The sequence below is a fragment of the Petaurus breviceps genome, unplaced genomic scaffold, assembly GCF_028583685.1.
Source record: "Petaurus breviceps papuanus isolate PSGF00001 unplaced genomic scaffold, PetGlider_PUasm1.0 98, whole genome shotgun sequence".
Classification (NCBI taxonomy): Eukaryota; Metazoa; Chordata; class Mammalia; order Diprotodontia; family Petauridae; genus Petaurus; species Petaurus breviceps.
The window spans coordinates 16,010,377-16,031,274 of NW_027187460.1; the positions used below are offsets into that span (position 1 = coordinate 16,010,377).

Here is a 20,898-nt window from a genome sequence, read left to right on the forward strand (position 1 = left end):
GATTAATTGATACTTTAATGAAAGATCTCATAATTGTTTGAATGGGCCATCTAAGGCTGGAGGACCTAATATGTCTATAAATATGGGATGATTTAGGCAATGATTCAAAAGACTGCACTTCCCAAACCATGCATCTAATTCCATGAATAAAGGTCTTGTGAGAAAATATTGGTGTTAATTATAATTTTCAGTCAGTCAATCAATCACTAAACATTTATTAAGCATGTACTATTTTGCAGTCACTGTACTAAACACTGGAGATACGAAGGGGGGTTTAAAAACAATAACAACGACAACAAAATTCTCAAGGAGCTCACAGTCCAATGAGGGAGACAAAACACAAACTATATACAAACATATGATACACACACACATGCACACACATGCACACGCACATATATTATTAGAAATTATCCACAGAGGAAAGGCTCTAGACTTGAGAAGCGTTAAGAAATACTTTTTTTTTTATTTGAACTGTGACTTGAAGTCAGGGAATTTAAGAGGAAGAGATGAGGAGGGACAGTATTCCAGCTATGGGAGGTAGTCAGTGAAAATGCCCAAAGTTGGGAGATAGAGTGTCATGCCAGAAATAACAAGGAGGCCAAGGTGACTGGATCATAGAGTCCATAGTGGCAGTGGAGTGTTATGTAAGAAGACTAGAAAGATAGGAGGAATTCAGGTTATGAAGGACTTTGAATGCCAAACACAGGATTTTATATTTTATCCTGAAGGTAACAGGGAACCACTAGAGTTTATTGGAGGAGGGAAAGTTACAAGATCAGATTTGTGCTTTAGGAAGATCAATTGAGGAAGATCAAAGTAGCTAGGTCACACAGTGACTAGATCCCTGGGCCTGCACTCAGAAAGACATGAGTTCAAATCTGATCTCAGACACTTGCCAAATGTGTGAGCCTGGGCAAGTCACTTAACCTCTGTTTGTCTCAGTTTCCTCAACTGTAAAAATGGGGAAAATAACATCTACCTCACAGGGTTATTATGAGGATCAAATTAGATAATAATTTAGCACAGTTTCTAGCACATAGTAGACACTATATAAAGGTTTATTGCCTCCCTTATTTCCTCCTTTCTCTTCCTCCCTCAATTTGATAGTTGAGTGTGGGAGTAGTGGGGAGAAACAAGGCAGTAGTCCAACCAACGGTTTATTTCAATAGTCCATTTTGAAGTGATGAGTCTTCTATAAGAGGAGAGTAGTGTATACAATAGATGTTATAAATGTAGAAAAGACAGGGATTTGCAACCGACTGGATATGGGAAGTAAGAGAGAATGAGAAATCAGGGATCAAACCTAAGTTGCAAGCCTGGATGACTGAGAAGATGGTGTTACCCTGTGAAGTCAATCATGAGCAACTCTCCTGAGGACTGTTGCTGTGAATAATTTTAAGGATCTAATTTAATAGTATAGTGAATGCCCTATTTATTCAGCAATAAACTAAAGCAAAACATTCAAGAAACTAAATTAGCACAACATTCACAATATAACATAACAACTTATTGTGAAGGTGGCTGCACAGTCTTAAAGAAAGCCTATCATTCAGTAAGTCACAATTTCCTCAATAAATACAGAGTACCTAACTGAGGTCTTCCTTCATCTTGAATAGAGGCTGGTTTCCATTCATCCTTAAGGGGTAGCAGAAAGTACATACACCATCCACCCCTATGTCAGAGTAAGTTACAATATCATCCATCAATGCAGAGTACCCAGGTCAAGTAAAGTCTTCTTTCATCTTAACTCGAGGTTGACTTCCAAACCCCAAGGCTCCTATTCCATGGACTGGCTGCTCCCAGCTCTTGCCTGGATTCACAGGTGAGTAGTTCTCCAGCTCTTGCCTGGATAATTATTGGATCAGTATGTCTATCTGCAACAAGGACAAGCAGATGGGCAATGAGTTGGGCTTGGAATTAAATAGGAGGAAGAAAGCAGCTGGGATTGAATTTGGGAAATTGTCCATGCTTCTAATGATCACAAGCTGATTCCCAATTACATAGAACCATGTTTTCAACACAAGTGTTCTTCCAAAAATGCTGTATATTTTCAAATATCCAAGGAATCAATGCTATAGGTGAGTCAAAGTTCAATGGAGAGAAACATAATATACATCAGTAGCCTAAAGCATATTTCCATCAATGACTTTTGCATCAGGAATATCACCAAGAAATGTATAAAAATAAAAAGTGATTGGCCAGTGATGAGATAGATTTAGGGACAACATTGACAAGAAGCCTCCAGTGAAACCCACTAAGTTTTAAAAGTCAAAAGAAACACCAGCACATTTTTCAGATCCTCAGTAGACTGTCTTTGGAAGAACATGGACATTGAGTGCATAGGAGGTGGATGAATTCCTGATTCAAAGATGGAAGGAAGGAGTACCCACACTGAGGAAACCACAGATCTACTGGAATACAGGTAGATCCCAATTAGTGCAAAAAATAAGTCCTTTAAAGAGATTTCATTATGTGAATTGGCACTAATGATTTCTATTGAGTTAGAGCTAATTATCATATTTTACATAATTAAAACTTTGAATAGCAGGAATTTGAATACAGGCAACTACTTTATAGGATTCTTTCTCACTAATCATGATGTACCTGCATCATGGTATTCATAGGATAGGATTTATAACTGGAAATTGTTTGATCATCTAGTCCAACCAATTCATTTTACAGATAATTAAAATGAAGTAAAAATGATTAAGTGCCTTGTTCATAATCATATTACAAATAAGGATTTGACCTGAGATCTGAACTAAGGTCTGCTAACTCTAAGACCATACTTGTTTCTATTATAGCACCGAATAATTCACTACCTTGTTTAAAAGTCTTCAATGGATCCCCACTTACTGTCAAATGCAATGTAGGGGGAGGGTGTGTTTTTGTTTTGTTGTTGTTTTTCACCTGACATTTAAGGTCATCCACAATCTGTCCAAACATTGCTAGTCCATTGCCAATATTTTAATTCCTCCATCTTCCAGATAAAATGGATTTTTTTTTCTTTCCCAGTCATTCCAACTGGTTTTGTCTCTCTATGCCTTTGTTTTTTCAATCTTGTTCACCCAAAATATTTTCCCCATAATATTACCGCAAACTTGTTATTGATTGTTGAAGGAAGGCCTGGGTCATTTTTTTTCTCAATGAACTGAAAATAATATAGATAGTACACTTATCAAACATGTTGATGGTGTAAAGCTGGTAGGGATAGCTAATATGGTTACAACAGGCTAGAGTCATGAGTCAAATCAAAAATCAATTTTAATAGCTAGAAATTTGGTATTATTCTTCAATTCAAAGAATGAACTACACAAAGGAAAGATGGAAGAAGATGGTTAGACAACACCTCCTCAGAGGGAAAAAAAAACAAAAAAATCTGAAGGCCATAGCTGGGGCTGACGGTCTGTAAATGATTTTTTATAATGTCATCAGGCTCTATGGTCCCATTCTTGGACATTGTGTTCCTACTTCTGCTTCTCACTGCTGTATAGGATATCTCTACATGGAATGATGGTTACAGTGCTATGCCTAGAGTCAGGATGACTTGAGTTCAAATCTCAAGCACTTACTAGCTGTGTGACCTTGCGTAAATCACTTGGTCTCTGTCGGCCTCAGTTTCCTTATCTGTAAAATGGTGATAATAATAGGACCTACTTTCCAGGGTTGTTGTGAGGATCAAAGGAGATAGTAATTATAAAGTGCTTAGCATAGAATCTGGCACAGAGTAAGTACTATATAAATGTGAACTATTGCTATTATTATCATTAAGATTATTATTTTTGTTATTTTGACATCTTAATCTCCATTTGAGCTATGTTGTTTTTCTGTTCTCATGATTATTGCTGAACCTAGTTCCCTGTTATCTTCTGGGTTACCTCTCTTCGGTGTAATTCATGATTATTGCTGAACCCAGTTCCCTGTTATCTTCTGGGTTACCTCTCTTCAGTGTAACTCAATGTCATGAAAACAGTACTGGATTTGGAGTAGAGAACCAGAGTTTAAATCCCAGCTAAGATACTTATTACTTCTATACATGTTATTTCAAGTTATTAATTCTGTCTTTCTGTCTCTCTCTGTCTCTCTGTCTCTCTCTCTCTCTCTCTGTCTCTCTCCCTACAAAATGAGGCAATTGGACTAGATCAGCTGTATCAAACTCAAATAGAAATGAATCCCTGCAGGCTGCATGCTGATTTAGAAAACAAAATTTGATATTAACTATGCTGTATTGTATTTTCATCAATTTTGTTAAACATTTCCCAATGACATTTTAATCTGGGTTTGGCTGTACTCAGGAGTTTCACAAGTTCTGAGTTTGACACCTCTTAACTAGAAGATCTCTAAGTTACTGCCCAATTCTAAAAGTATGATACCTGCTGTATGTTACCTGATAGATATTTGAGTAATGGCAGGCACAGAAGTAGTTCACACCTTGTTTCAGCTATTGAATTAACACCTTGTTTCAGTTCAAATTTCTCTTGAGCCTTGTATCAAGTCTGTTAAGAAACAGAACATGTGTTGGGGTGGCTAAGTGGCACATTGAATATAGCACTGGTCAGGAGGACCTGGGTTCAAATCCGGCCTCAGATACTTGACACATTTACTAGCCGTGTGACTTTGGGGCAAGTCATTTAATTCCAATTGCCCTCCAAAAAAAGAAACAGAATGTGTGAAACCCACAACTTGTGAACCCTAGAACTCATGAACTCCTGCAACAGGAAGGGAAGGAGCTAATGACCACATATAAATAGAGGCCTAGGCTAGAGACAGCAGAACTGAGAAGAGGACTCCTATGGTGGCAGAGTTAAGAAGGAGAAAACTTGTGGTATCCCAGCACTCTGTTTTTCTGCTCTGTCTGTGGTGATGTTTATTTGTGATACTTTGTACAGAGGCCATGGGACCTTATTGGAAGCCCTGAAAGATTATTTTCTGGTTGTATGTTTACAGAAGTCCTGGAATGGGAACTGGACTAAGAACTGGACAAGGACCTGGGAGCTGCCTGCTTATGAACCCAGGTAAGAGCTGGAGCTGGAACCATGTAAGAGGAACAATGGAAGCTGAGGGCCAGCCTCTAGTCAAGCTGAAAACTTTACTTAGATACTGTGTGCTGACTGAGAAGATTATTATTTACTGTGACCTAGGGGTGGAGAACTTTGACTTTTGTACTTTGTGATTGAATTAAGGATTTTGTGATTGACTAAATGAATGTATTTTGGTGAAAATTATGTGACAACTTTGGTGAAAACTATGTGGCCATTTTAGTGAAAAGTTGTTGAGTTATTATGTCATGGTGAATGCTGTATTTTGATTTTTTGGGATAAGTTGTAACATTGTGAGTTTTGTATTTTGATTTTCTATGAATGTTTTGCTCTGATTTGCTATTTAATAAATAGAGAGGTCACTATACTATGTAATCAGAACTTTGAAAGCTTTTCATAGCAGCTGTCCTCTGGAAAGCTGCTCATGTGTGGCTTTACACAGCCCCAGTGAGCTGAGACAAGGAGCAGAAGCAGAGAGCTGCCTACGTGTGAATCCAGGCAAGAGTCATTTGAATCTAGACAAGAGCTGTGAGCACTCAGCCCACAGAGGAAGAACAATGGGACATGGAAGTCAACCTTGTGTCAAAATGAAAGAGGACTTTACTGGATGCTTCGTATTGACTGAGGAGATTGTAACTTACTGTGACCTAGGGGTGGATGGTGTTTGTATTTCTGCTACCCCTTAAGGACATGTTATGCTTAAAAAATTCTACTCTTGGACTCCCTGACTTTGGGGATGCAGTAATATATGCTGTGTGAGGATTCTGAGGAATGTTATAAGATGTACTGAATGAAATGGTTTGTTTAAGACTATGTGGCCAGCTTAGTAATGTTATGTTGTTGTGAATGTTATGCTTTATTTTATTGAACAATGTTTAGTTCTGAATAGATAGAGAGTTCATTATTCTATGCGATTAGACTCTTAAAATCATTCACAGCTGCACTGCCCTGATTGACTTTAGAGGGGATTGGAGACCAAACCATAAGAAGATCAGCCACAGAACTATGTGTTTTTAACCTAGCAAAGAGAACACTAAGAAGGAATAAGAGTCTTAGAGTATTTGAAGTTCCATCATATAGATGATTAGACCTTGTCTTTTTGGAACCAAAGAACAAACTAAGACAAGTAGCCAGTGTTTTAAATTTGCAGAGTTGATTTCAGTGTTTGGGAGAACTTACTAACTATTCATCCAAAGGTTGAATAGGAAAGGACTGCTTCTGGGAATATTTCCTATAATTGCTGGTCTTCATGGAAAGCCTGGAAGACCATTTGTTGTAGGATGGACTTGATTCAAGTTAGTCTGATGCCTTGGGCTTAGAAACAAAGCAAAAAGACACACATAGATCATTTGACAGGTTTTAAAGAGGTGGTTTACTTGACACAAAAATGGATACAGCATTGATTCAGCTGAGATTATTTCCCCTGTCTCTGTTGTTCCTGCTGGTAAACCACTTAAATCTAAAGAAAAGCCACTCCTGCCTGCTCATGAGTTTTGTTTTTGTTTTTTTTGTATTTTGGTCGCTGAGTGGCTACATCAATGGTTAACATCTGAGTCCTCTGAGCTAATCAACTCCCAACAATGGCTTCAATATATTTTAAGAAAAACAATAACAATAACTAGCTAACCTACTTTGCAGATGTTGCCATTTTCACACCATTTATCAATGACACTATAAATTATATTCCTTTTCTAGGTACAGGTTACTATAGAAAAAATAATAGGATCATAGAAATAAAGTTGGAAAGTACCTTAGCAATTCCAATACCCTCCAAGATTCAAAGCAGTTAATTGAGTTGTGCAAGGAGTAAGTAGTTAGAGCTGAAATTTAAAGTCAGGTCCTCTGACTCCAAATCTAGTAATGAATTCCACTGTGCTGCAATGGTCACTGTGGTATACTCCAGCACTGTGATTCCAAAAAGCCTTCTACATGGTGAAACCTTCTTCTATCCTCTGATTCTGAAAAGGCATCTACATCCTCTGTGCTCATAAAAAGACTCAAGTTTCTAGTGTTTAAAACTTACATAGCACTATCCTTATCACCATACTGTGAGTTAGGTAGTCCAAGCATTCTCATGGTCATTTTATAGATGAGGAAACAGAACCTGAGGAAGGTTAAATGGCTTGCCCAGAATCCCTAAGCCATTAAATGATAGCATTAGTAAAGGAAACTTCTCTTAAATATGTTTTTCAGTTTTTATGGGCATATATCTTTTATTGTATTTACAACTCACCATCTTTAATTTGTCATTGTCTGTGTATATGTCATATTCCTCTATTTCCTCCAAGATTCTTGACATCAATGACTGCATCTGATCCATCTTTATACCTCACAAATCGCATACTACAGGCCCTTGCACATAGTAGGCACTAAATTGTGCTGAAGAGATAGAATATATGTTGAGAAAAGAGACTATCTAAAGGGTTTCAATGATACTCTCTATGCAAAATTAGCTATTCCAACTTCACATAACTTGAAAAGGAAATGGAACCAATCATCCATATGGGGCAATATAGCACTAAGCATGAAACATTGTGAATATAAATGCTGCCAAAAAGAAAAAGACGATGGCGAGCAGGCAGAAATTATAAGCTGTGAACCATGAGTTTGCTCCTTGCATGCAGGATCAGCAGAAATATGGGGAAACCTGCTGGTCCTGAATTGGCTTTATCTTGCATTTTGAAATGCAAAAGAGAGAGAGGGGGAAAGAGAGAGAGAATTACACTATACATCATCAGAATCAGAAGCAGTGTAATGTAGTAGAAATAATGGTGGTTTGGGAAGACCTGGGTTCAAATCTTGACTCTGGTATTCCCTACCTTTGTGATCATGGGGGATTCACTTAATCTCTTTGAGTCTCATTTTCCTCATATGTAAATTGCAAATAATGGACTAGATGGTGACTTAGGCCTCTTCCACCTCTATATCTATGAACTTGTGAAATAGGCAAAATAAAGGGCTTCTCTCTCATCCAAGGACCAGGCTAATTAATTTCAGAGATTTTCATCAGCAAGTTGGAATCAAGGAATTAGAGTCTAGTTTCTTCATTTTACAAGGGAGAAATTGAATCTTAGACAAGGGGAAATGACTGACTAAACACAAAGGATTGAGGCAGAATCTGAGCTCAGATCTTCTGAGTAGGACTCTCTGGCTATGTCATGCTTCAAGGCCATTTAGAATTGGTTGTTGTCCTTTGTTCTAGAAGAGAACCAAAATGGTATCACTATATTTGAGTCAACTTATCATGTGTCCATCTGTGGTTAATCAGACTAATACAAGCTCAGAATGCCCTACCACAGGGCGGGCACAAATAGTCCATGTGAACATTTGGGGTGGATTCTTTAAATTTGCGGATCTCACATTTCTTTTGAGCTACTTCTATTATGTTTTGCTTGTAGAGTACACCTCTGACTAGGGCATGTCATACTGGGTGGTCCTGTGTTAGTGTTTCCCACTTTACACAATCAGTTCCAAAGTTCTTTTTTTTGGGGGGGGGGGGGGGGGGAGGCAGGCCGATTGGGGTTAAGTGACTTGCCCAAGGTCACACAGCTAGTAAGTGTTAAGTGTCAGATTTGAACTCAGGTCCTCCTGACTCCAGGGTCAGTGCTCTATTCACTGTGCCATCTAGCTGCCCCACAATTCCAAAGTTCTTAACTCAGAGAGATCTTGTGAGTATGCACACATTGCTTCTTCTAACCACCATGTGAATGTTTGCCCTGTGTGAGCTCTACAGAAAATAGTCTTTTAGGGAAGTGTACATTTAGCATCTGAACAACATGGCCAATTCATCACAGTTATGCTTTCTGTAGTAGAGTTTGAATGCTTGGAAGTTTAGTTTGAGAAAGGATCTCAGTATCTGGTATGTTATACTGCCAAGTGATCTTCAGAATCTTCCTAAGACAATTCAACGGAAGTGATTCCATTTCCTGGCATGGTGCTGGTATATGGTCCAGGTTTCACAGGCATACAACAAAGAGGTCAGCACAATGGCTCTGTAGACCTACAATTTGTTATTCAGTCTAATATGTCTTCTCTTCCACACTTTCCTTCAGAGCCTCCTGAACACTGAGGTAGCTCTGGCAATGTGTGTGTCAACTTGGTTATCAGTGTGTACATCCCTAGGTAAGCAAACTTATCTATAGTGTTCAAAACTTCTCCATCTGTTGTAACCAATGGTTCTGTGTATTGTTGGTGTGGGTCTAACTGATGGAGTACCTGTGTTTTCTTGGTGTTAATTATTAGACCAAAATTAGCAGAAGCAGCAGAGAATCAATCCATACTTTGTTACAACTCAGCTTCAGAGGCTGCATAGAGTGCACAATCATCTACAAAAAAAATCACAAACCAACACTCCCTCTGTTTTGGTTTTGACTTAAAAGGCTATAGCCTTTTCAAGTTGAAGAAATTACCATCAGTGAAGAAGTTGATTTTGATACTGGGCTTACCTTCATCAAAGATATTTGAGAACATGACTGGAAGCATCAGGCTAAAAAGCATGGGAGCAAACACATATCCTTATTTCACTCCATTGATGACTGGGAAAACACGAGAGCATTGTCCATTATCCAGATCCCAGGCAAGCATGCCATCATGAAATTGACATACAATACTGATAAACTACTCTGGGTGAACACATTTTGACATAATTTTCCTTAAGTCCTCATGACTGAATGTATTGGGAAAGGAAAAAAAAAACCCTTACTCTGCAATCATCCAGAATGCGACTAAGGATAAAGAGGGGCTGAGCAAGTTGGGCTATGGTTGAGTTTTTATCTTAAACTATAGCCTAGGAAAGTAGAGAGCTGGGTCTAAAATAAGTCATGATACAATTACCATGAAGACAAAGGAATAGATTGGGTCAGAAAATGAGGAAAGAGCTAAGGCCTTAAATAATTGAGATAAAAATCTGAGATGAATAGAGACAAGGAGGAAATTGGGGTTGGGAGTGGGGAAGCATCTGGCCTGAACCTGACCATACAACCAAGAAGAACCTAGAGCTCCAGCCAAACCCCATTCTCTAACAAGAGTCAACAATTAGCTACATGTTGAGAGATGGGATTGAGTAGATCAATGATTCTCAAACTTGTTTTGCTCATATCACCATATTATTCTTTGCCATGAGGAATTGAGGCACACTATCAGAGAACTGGGAGACTCCACATGTGTAATTATAAGTGTAAAATCCATATAATTCACAATATACCTAACCAACCTTGGGACATACTTATATTCCAAGGCACACCCTTTGAGAACCACTGGTCTAGATGCTGGAGCCCTTTGGTCAAGCCTGGCTTAGAGTGTAGTAGTCATGGCTCTGTAACCAATGGAGTTTCTTCCATTTCATTAATGGGCAATACTTGAATTGGAGTGACTATGGTCTCATTCTCTAGTTGTTGGGTGAGAATTTAGAGTAGAGATTGTCTCTCTCCACTAATGACTAACTTTTTAAATAAATAATAGGAAAAATGCAGTAATAAAAGGATTCCTGGAAGGTCCCATACATCAAATTATTCTTCTTCAGTATTTGAAGGATCTAAGGTTTTGTTGGTTACTTCCTCCATCAATGCACATCACAAAGAGTCTTTGCTTTTGTAGCTGGTATTTATAAATTTCTGTGGTTGAAAAACGTATGTCCCACAGCCAACCTAAGGATGAGCTTCTCTGAATTTAGCTAGGCTCATACTCAAAGAACAAATAACTCTGCTGTTCCAGGATCTTACAGAGATCTATGCATATGCTTTTTTAAAGACAATACTGTAATGCCATGCAAAAGCAGCTTTCCAGAAGAATGCTACTGTGAACAGCTTTTAAGGTTCTGATTACACAGTATAGCAAACACTATTTATTTCGTAACAAATCAAGGCAAAAATTCACAGAAAATCAAGGTACAGCATTCACAATATTATAACTTGTCACAGAAAATCACAATATAGTATTCACAACAGCTTATCATTATAATGGCCACATAGTTTTCACCAAAGTGTTCACAATATTTAGATCAAAGAACAATCATCTCAAAGTACAATAGCCAAAGTCTTCCACTCATGGGGCACACTAAATTAATTCAGTCAGTCACTTATTCAACAATAAATTACAATCATTGGAAAATACACTAACCCTCTACCCCTAGATCACTAGTAAACTACAATTTCATCATTACTCAGTACCCACAGAGTAGTCTTTTCATCTTGACTTGGGGCTGGTCCTCAGATTCCCTGGATCCCCTTCCATGGTCCCAGATTCTACTTGGATTCACCAGACTGTCACCTGGGCTTAGTGGAAGATAGCTCCCAGTTCCTTGTCCAGCTCTCTGGGTTGGTCCTGCTCTACACTGAAGTTCACAGGGTCCAGTCCATCTCAAATCCTTCACAATTTCTGCTCCCGGGAATTCAAGGCTCAACCAAGCCACAAACAAAGTCCCTGCATCCTAGTCATGCTTCCTCAGTCTTCTGCAGCTCGTTCAAAAAATCAGAATCACCTTATCCAGACAGGGGGGAGGGAGCTCTGGGCTCCTGGCTCCTGGGATCCTGGACTCCTGGCTCCTGTTCAGAAGAAGCGCCACCACCACAAGTTCTCAGGAAATTCTGTCTCAGTTCTCGATTCTCTCTTCTATAGCTGCTCTGCCACCAGATTCTTGTCAGAAGAAATTCTGACTGTGCCTCTCTGGGGCTTTTCTTATATACACAGCATTAGCTACTTCCTATTTCAGCCAACCCCTTCCTGTTACATCAGGAACAGGGGTTCATACCTTCTGTTTCTTTTACAGAGGTTTGATTAGTTACTAAGTGCTAAGTACCTGCTTACTTGCCAATACAAAAAGGGGTCTTCAAATTACCACTACAAATAGCTACCTTCTTGCCACTATAAGGGATCAATGTAGGATATTAGTGTACATTATTTTTGATGATTACTCAATTCACAATAAAAGAGTAGAAAAAATTGAGCTGTCTCCCATCAATATAAAGACAGGGGAAAAAAAAGAAAATTAATCTGGCAGGGAATCTTGCTGAATAAAGACTTGAGGACTTTTCATTCATTTATTAAATTATTCAAGAAACATTTAATTATGTCTCCTATGTACCTGATTCTGTGATTCTCATTCCATACATTCTAGGTCATAGTAGAGCACTTCTCATGTCATGTACTTAAGAGCTATTTCTGGAATTTAATTGATCAATAAATTAATACATGCTAGATTCATCATGGGTTTGACTTAGCATGGCATGTCTTTAAAGGTCATGTATATTATCATTGATGAAGAAAATTTAGAAGAAATTTTTTTATATCATCTGTAGTCTCACTACACAGAGCAGCAATAAAAATGCAACCAGTAAATTTTTTTTGCAAAAATCACATTTGATGCATTTAAGTCCAAAGTTAAGTATATTGAAAGAATCCTTTTAAAATCAGATTACCCACCTTAGAATATCATGGAGAGCACTTTGGGTTACCAAGAGACTCATTGGAAGAGCTTGAACTGCACAACGCAAGTACAGCCTGGAAGAATGTGAGTGTGGGATCTTCCCCTATTCTAGTTGGTTTGCTTCAGATATGTTGCCCTGGCAACTAAAAATTCTCCCATTCTTGAAACTGACACATCTGGCTTTTATGTATAGAAAGGAATGTGATGCAAACCATGCCTTCTATTAGGCATTGTTGTGTATCTTTGAGCGAATCACTTCCCCTCCCTTGGCCACAGCTCTTTCTTCTGTAAAATGCAGAAAATGGGCCAGATGAAATCTAGCATTTACCCCTGACCCTGAGGTTTGATGACTGACAATCACCTTCACTGCCCTAAATAGGATCTGAGCAATGAACTAGAGTTGCTTGTAGCTAAGGGTTTGTGTCTTACATCTAACTTCAGTAGCTCAGACTTCTTTTTGTTATTGTTTTTAAAGCATTCCATAATATGAGATTATGTAAACATTACACTAATTCCCCAGTATTTTTCCCTGCTTTGGCCCACCTTATATCACCATTTATCTACCTACCTACTCTCTAGACAAGGAATTAGGCTGACAACTCCCCCTTCTTAGCTACTGTGAGGGTAAAGGATGGCACCAAGGTATCAAAATTGAATTGATAGACAAAAGAAGAGTCAGCATGATGCTCTTGAAAGAGCATCTTGAAAGACCTGGGTTCAAGACCTCACTTTACCAATAATTAGCTGTGTGACCTTGGGCAAGTTCCTTTAATTCTTCAAACCTTAGTTTTCATATAATATTTGCATTACTTGCCTAAAAGGATTGTTAAAGGGATAAAATGAGATAACAGGAGTAAAAATGATAGGTAAATGTCAGCTACATCATTATTTTATAAATAAAAGTCTAACAGTAAAGAATCTGATAAATTCAATTAAAGAAAAGAGAAGTAATACAGGCATTTGTTTGAGGTCACAAGATCATTTAGACTAGCTCCTCATTTCATAGCTCAGGAAACTGAGGCCAAAAAAGACTGAATGATTTGAATAACGTCACATAAATAGTTGAGGAATTGGACCAGGATTTGAACCAAGGTCCTCTGACTTCACAGCCAACACTCATTCTACTATACCACAAGCTATCCTTAAACTGAGTTTTTCCCAAGAGTGTCATATCCAATCAGTTGTCAAGTCCAGTCCAGCTATGTGTATAATATATCTGGTAACTATCCTTTTCTCTTTATTCACAAAACCCAGATCAGAGGGCAGGCCCTCTTCATGATCACATAACTTCTATTGTTTTCTAAGACTCTAGTCTTTCTCCTCTACAGATCTTCCTCCACATAGCTGCCAAATCAACATTACTAAAGCAAATGCTTGACTGCATCACTCCTTTGCCCCAGGAATTCCAGTGGTTTCCTCTTTCCTGAAGACTAAAATACAAATGCCTTGAGTTGACATTTAAAGCCCTTTACAATCTTGTCCCATATGTTTTTCCAGGCTGATTCCAGATTCCTCTCTTAACTGACCTTATCGTAATTTCCTGTGGATGATACTCCATCATCTGTCTCTATCTATACTTCCTTAGAGGCTGATCCCAACATCTGGAATGCACTACTTTCTTACCCTTGCCGAGTGTAACCACAAACTTCCTTGAAAGCTTAGTTCAAGTGCTAACTTCTAAAAGAAGCCTCCCCTGATTACCCACTTTTGAGTTTATAATTTCCTCCCCCCCAAAAAGTTACTTTTCATATTTTATTATTTAATTATGCATGCAAATCCCCCCAAAATAGCTGCAAAACCATTGAAGGAAGGGGCTATTACATTTTGTATCCCTATCACCTAACACAGTGCTTGTCACAGGATATACACTTAATAAATGTTTAATGCTTGAATGAGCATGTGTCTAAGTTCAACACTCAGCTGATGGTACTAAGGTCTTGTAGATAATTTGTGCTTAGTTGTGGTTATAGAGTGATATTATTGCTGTATGTGCTTCTCTTTTCCATTCCCACTATCCTCTCTCAGATTGAGACTCTCATTACATATGACAATAGCTGATAGTCAACTAGGTGGCATCATGGAGAGAATGCTGAATTTGAAGTCAAGAAGACCTGAGTTCAAATCCTGCCTCAAACACTTATCACCTATGTGGCCCTATGCATCTCTCAGCTTCAGTTTCTTCATCCCATAAACATACCTTCTTCACAGTCATCATAGAATCAAGTGAGATAAAATATGTAGCTTTTTTAAGATTCTTAAAGTACTATGTAAGTGCTTACTGTTGTTATTCTCAACTTATCTCTCTTTCTCCAATTACTACCCTGTGTTGCATCTGATACATCATTGTTACTACTTTGACTATATCACTCTCCTCCTCAAAAACCCTCAGTGATTTCCCTTTGTCTACCAAAAAGTTCAGACTTCTTGGGTAGCATTCAAGTAGCATCCAGGGTCTCTTTTTCTAGCCTCAATTTCATATTGTCTTTCTGCTATACTTCCATGCTGAATTCAGTCAAACTGGTCTTCTTACCATTACCTGTATTTATCTTTTCTGCCTCCATGCCTTTCATTCCTTTTGCCATTCATTCCACCTGGACTGCTTTTCTTCAATTATCTTCACACATTGAAATTCTACCAATTCTTAAGGTTCCAGCTCCTCCGTGAAATCTTGCCTTATCCCTGAGCTAGAAGTAAGTACTATATATATACAAAAAGAAACAAAAACAAGCAAGCAAACAAAACAGTCTTATTGAATTATACTTAAATTGTGTGGGCCACAAAATTTCAATCTGCTGCAATAGTCACTGAGACAGAGCTTCAAGCATAATCAATTAATTATTAGGAAGCCCAGTAGTTGTTTTACATTCCAGAACTCCTCTGCTTGAAGAAAAATTGTTTTTATGGCCACTGAGCAAGCAGCAAAAATAGAATAAGATAATATAATTTGGCTCTTGGTCAGTTCCAGAAGTGGGTAAATCTTGTGGTTGGCTAAAGGAAATGTCCATCAGTTAGCAAACTTTAGTCATCAGGCTTTCCACAAGTCATTAGCTAGAGATTGCCCACTATAGGCCGTCAACTGCAGGCCATCTTATCATGAGCTTTCCAAACGTCATATGACCCTGTCAACAACATCTTAGGGTTGATCACAGGTCATGAGATACTATTTTTGAACAACAATCCTAGGATCCAAAGAAGTTGTGATTCCTGAAGGAAAGGTCACTAGGGAGTGAGGGGAGGGGTTGTGATTCAGAGGAATGGAGAGGCAAATGAACCTTATTTCAAGTACATTTGGAGAAATGTACCTTACTTCAAGCACACCTCTTGGAGTTGTGGGTGATTGGGATGGGGAATGGAGGAGGCGCAGTAAAGCAATTCAATCTTTATAACAGACCTAAATAATCTAGCTGATAAATCAAATGTAATTAACATAATCATCAATACAGGGTAGATTAATTAATCATAACTCTTATCCTAACAGCATGAATGAAAGTAACTAACTCAAACTTAATCCTTCTCAGTTTAATTCACTAATACAATTGCCAATACACATCACATCACATTGAACTGAATAAATGCTGATTAAATTGAGTAGGGGTATCAAAATTGTCTTCACTATTGCCTTGTAAAATAATTTTCTTTGTAACTGTTTTACAGCCACCATCAATTCTAAATTCCTACATATAAGGTATCTTACACATCTTTTAAATCTCTGTGTTTTCCAGTCTAAAAATGTCATTTTATGTTGCTTTCTAGATTATTTGAAGAACTTTGCATATATAATATCATTTTATCTTTACAACAACCTATGAAATATGTAACTCAAACATTATAATTTCCATTTAACAGATATATAAATCTGGGTCTGCTCATTCGAAACCTGTTGCTTTTTCACTGTACTGGAGTGGCCTTCCCAACAAGTGTCCATTAATTCCAAGCTGAATGGATGAATGAATGGAAAGATAAATGAATATATGCAGGACCTGAATCCCAGTAAGTTTTTTCAGTTATAGGAGGGGGAGTGAATGTACCAGTCTGATCTCACATTTAATAAGACCATCAGAATCATCCATATTTCCAAGAAACCTATCTCTTTGCCCCCAGTCTGTCTGAGCTTCCTCCACCCATATCTGATATTCTGATTACTGCTTGTTGGCTTTTGTCCTGCTTCTCTATAGCAGTCAGTCTATGCTTCTGGCTGATCCTTGTTTACTAGGCCCACTAATTGCTTTACTATCTGTCACTATTCTACTCCCACAGCTTGGGAATTCTTCTGGGAATACAAAAACCTAGTCAGTGAGTGATGCTATTCCTTGGATTGTGGTTACAGGAAGCAGTTTCTAGACTCTATTCCTCTGCTGACTTTCTTGTGATTTTAGGTCATGTAAAATCAGATACATTCACTCCCTAGCCTTTCTGTTAGGGATTATGAAGTTTAGAATTGGAATTATAAGGCAAGAATAGGAAAACTGTAAAAATTTGAAAACAAAATGACAGGCAACCTAGAATGTCCCTTTGTTTTAAGGTGGGTTTATGATATCCTGGGAAAAATGTTCTACTGTTTCTTGTATCTCTATGGCTGACTATTTCCTGTATCATCTCCATGATTGATTCTTTCCTGAACCTCTATGCCCAGCTGTTTCCTGTATCATCTCCATGGCTGACTGTTTCCTGTATCTCCTCCATGGCTGACTGTTTCCCCTTTCTCCATACAGCTGCCTTACTGAACTACAGAGAGCCAAACAGGTTCATCTTGGTTTTCAATCTAATTAATCCTCAAAATCAAGTCACTTTGTCCATGTGTATCTTTTAGAATCCAAAATAATTTGGATTATCTGTTTCTGAGACATAATGAACCAGCTAGAAACCCAGAAAAAGTTTTGGTCAGTGCTTAACTGGAAGTTAGAAAACTAAGCTAATTAAAAATAAAGTGAAATGAACAAAAATACAAAACCAAAAACACCTCCCTAACCCAGGCTGGGTTACTACCTTCACTTCTCATTCTAACCTATCTCAAGTCACAGGATGCTGAGGTTTGACATAAATTCTGTCGCCCTAATTGGGGTCTGTTACACAAACAACAACAAATATTTTTAAAATCCTATATAGATCACCATCTTGGACACATGAGGAAATTCAAAGCTTAAAGTGTTTACAAAGCATGTCTCTCATGATAATCCTTAAGGTTAGATGGATAAAGTATTATTGCCACATTTTATGGAAGGGAAAAGTAAGAGTCAAAGAAATGAAATGCATTTCCTATGATCACAGCACTCCTGACTCCAATTCTAATATATTTTCCACTATATCACAGGGCAAGAGACTTCAAGGACCCACTATCTCAACCACTCATCCAAAAAACTTCCACAAATGTATGGAAAGTATAGTGAGGCTTCAAATAACAAGCTGAGTGTATGAGATCTCTCTCACATTCTTTTATTATTATTATTATCATCATCATTCATTCTTCCATTTTTCCTGTGGGATCCAGGTAGAAATGAGGAATTATCTATTCTTCTATAATTCCTTTATATTCAAGGTTCTCTGAACTATTACATAGATGTATGAAATAATTACTCTTATAAAGTATTAGGCTATATGGTCATTATCAGAATAACTCCACAAGCAGATAGGGCAACAGGGACAAACATCTATTTCATCCTGTTGCTGAATGATTTTTATCTCATCTGATATGTCCCTATACTTTGAAAAGCTTTGTATTCCATACAGAGTATACTGGAGCCAGCTTGAACTGGCTTACAAGAGCTGAAAAATTTTCAGTGTGAGAAGAAATCAAATCAGGGCTTGATTTACTTTTCTTTTGGTTGCCTAGAATTGACAAAGTTATGAAGAAACTGTTAATAATTAATATTAAACTTAAAAGCCACAAGCTAGGGCACAGCCAAGATGGCAGAATAGGCAGAGCCAAGAAGGTAGAGTAGAAACCCAAACTTGGCATGAGCTCCCACTCCAAAAACTTAAAATACATGTAAAAAAATTACTCTAAAACTTTACAGAACCCACAAAGTGACAGAGAAAAACAAAACTGCCACTGAAGGCAGTGAGGCAGGCTGACAGGAAGGGGCTATAGCACCGAGCTGGGAGCCTATCACACTCCCACCTGAGCCACATGGTTCTGGCCCCAGGGTGGCCCCAACCAGCAGTGGCCAGAGCAGACTTCAGGAGAGTGAATCACCAGTAGCTGTGGCAGTTTCCAGACTTCTCAACCCATAAATGACAAAGACAAAATGAAAGGTCAGTGTGGAACTCTGTTGGAAGAGGAGGGTGATGGAAGAACATAGCCTGACCACTGCCCTTGGGGTGAGAAGCAGCTGAGGCATGGGAAGCTGTGCAGCTGCCTCAGCATGGATGACTCAGGAGCTCCTGGTCTGCAGATGTAGGGCCACCAAGCAACCATTCAAAGGGTAATTGCTTTTGCTTTAACCTGCTTGGATCTGGATCTCAGTATTGAGTGGTTGTCCTGGGGTGTGTGTCCAATGAGCCAGAGCTTATGGGAGTTGTAGAGAGGACCCCTAACTAATAGCTCTGGTAGGTGAAAAAACCCCAGCGATTTGGGACAAAGCTCTCTCCATTCCCATGTTTCCCCGATAATAAGACACTGTCTTATTATTTTTTTGGACAGAAAAACACCAGAGGGCTTATTTTCAGGGGAGGGCTTATTTTAATGAACATTGACAGCAATTTTAATAAACAGGTAAATGTGAACAAAAAAAATGTACCTTTATTCAATAATGAATTCAATAAAGAACAGGATGACGCGCTCACTGCTGCAGCTCTGATTGGATGCAGCTCAGAGCGCGGCGTGCGTTTCACGGGGGGGAGGGGGGCACGGTGCATACAGAGGGTACCGTAATGTAGCATGTAGCACAGGGGATCACCTTCACTACAGTAGCAATCTCAATAGGGCTTATTTTCAGGGGAGGGCTTATTTTAGAGGAATCTTACACAGTAAGGGGAGGGCTTATTTTTGGGATAGGTCTTATTATTGGGGAAACACGGTAGAAGCAGAGTTCTACCATGGCAAAGAGCTCAAACATCAAGTAATTGAATGGCAATATGAGCAAGCCAAGGAAGCACAAACAGACCACAGAATCTTTTTTGCAGGACAAAAAGGGTCAAGGTATGGAGAGGAAGGAAGACAGCAAAGTTGGAAATCCTGCATCAAAAGCCTCCAAGAAAAATATGAACTGGTTACAGGCCATGGGGGAGCTCAAGAAGGATTTTGAAAATCAAGTAAGAGAAGTGGAGGACAAATTGGGAAGAGAAATGAGAATGATGCAAGAAAATCAGGAAAAGTGAGTCAAAAGCCTGTTAAAGAAGACCCAAAAATACACTGAAGGAAAAAAAAAAAAACCTTAAAAAATAGACTAACTCAGAGGCGGCTTGGTGGTGCAGTAAATAGAGCACTAGAGATGGATTCAGGAGAACCTGAGTTCAAATCTGGCCTCAGACACTTAATACTTACTAGCCATGTGACCTTGGGCTAGTCACTTAACCCCAATTGCCCAGCATTCACCCCTTCCCAAAAAAGCAAAAACAAAAAAAAAAAAGAGTAACTCAAGTGGCAAAAGAGACCCAAAAAGCCAGTGAGGAGAAGAATGTTTTAAAATGCTGAATTTGCCTGATGGAAAAGGAATTTCAAAAACTCACTGAAGAGAATAACTCCTTCAAAATTTGATTGGAACAACTGGAAGCTAATGACTTCATGAGAAATCAAGATACTATAAAACAGATCCAAACAAATTAAAAAATAAAGGGCAGTGTGAATTATCTCATTGGAAAAACCACTGACCTGTAAAATAGATTCAGGAGAAATAATTTAAAAATTTTTGGACTACCTGAAAGCAGTGATCAAAAAACCCTAGAATCATTCTTCAGGAAATTGTCAAGGAAAATTGCCCTGATGTTTTAGAACCAGAGGGCAAAAGAGAGGTTGAAAGAATTTACCAATCTTCTCTTGAAAAAGATCCCAAAAAGAAAACTCCTAGGAATATCATAGCCAAATTCCAGAGTTCCCAGGGCAAGGAGAAAATACTCCAAGCAGTAAGGAAGAAGCAATTTGAGTATTATGGAAACACAATCAGAATAACACAAGACCTAGCAGCTTCTACATTAAGGAATTGAAGGGCTTGGAATATGATATTTCAGAGGTCAAAGGAGCTGGGACTAAAACCAAGAATCACCTACCAAGCAAAACTGAGTATAATACTACCAGGGAAAATATGGTCATTCAGTGAAATAGAGGATTTTCAAGTATTTTTGATAAAAAAAACAGAGCTGAAGACAAAATTTGACTTTCAAATACAAGAAGCATGAGAAGGTAAACAGGAAAAAGAAATCATAAGGAACTTATTAAAGTTGAACTATTTACATTCCTACATGGAAAAATGATAATTGTAACACATAAGACTTTTC

The 20,898-nt window shown here is 38.3% G+C and overlaps 2 long non-coding RNA genes across 2 annotated transcripts; one reads left to right on the top strand and one right to left on the bottom strand.

The window, feature by feature from the left end:
- Window positions 1-1,418: 1,418 nt before the first annotated feature.
- On the bottom strand, window positions 1,419-12,636 carry LOC138155656 (uncharacterized). The gene is made up of 2 exons (XR_011166922.1): window positions 12,462-12,636; window positions 1,419-1,877 (listed from the first exon to the last, which is right to left on the bottom strand). It is a non-coding gene; the product is annotated as an uncharacterized lncRNA (long non-coding RNA).
- Window positions 1,756-19,887, top strand: LOC138155657 (uncharacterized). The gene is made up of 4 exons (XR_011166923.1): window positions 1,756-1,825; window positions 4,951-5,018; window positions 16,312-16,455; window positions 19,588-19,887. It is a non-coding gene; the product is annotated as an uncharacterized lncRNA (long non-coding RNA).
- Window positions 19,888-20,898: the final 1,011 nt, after the last annotated feature.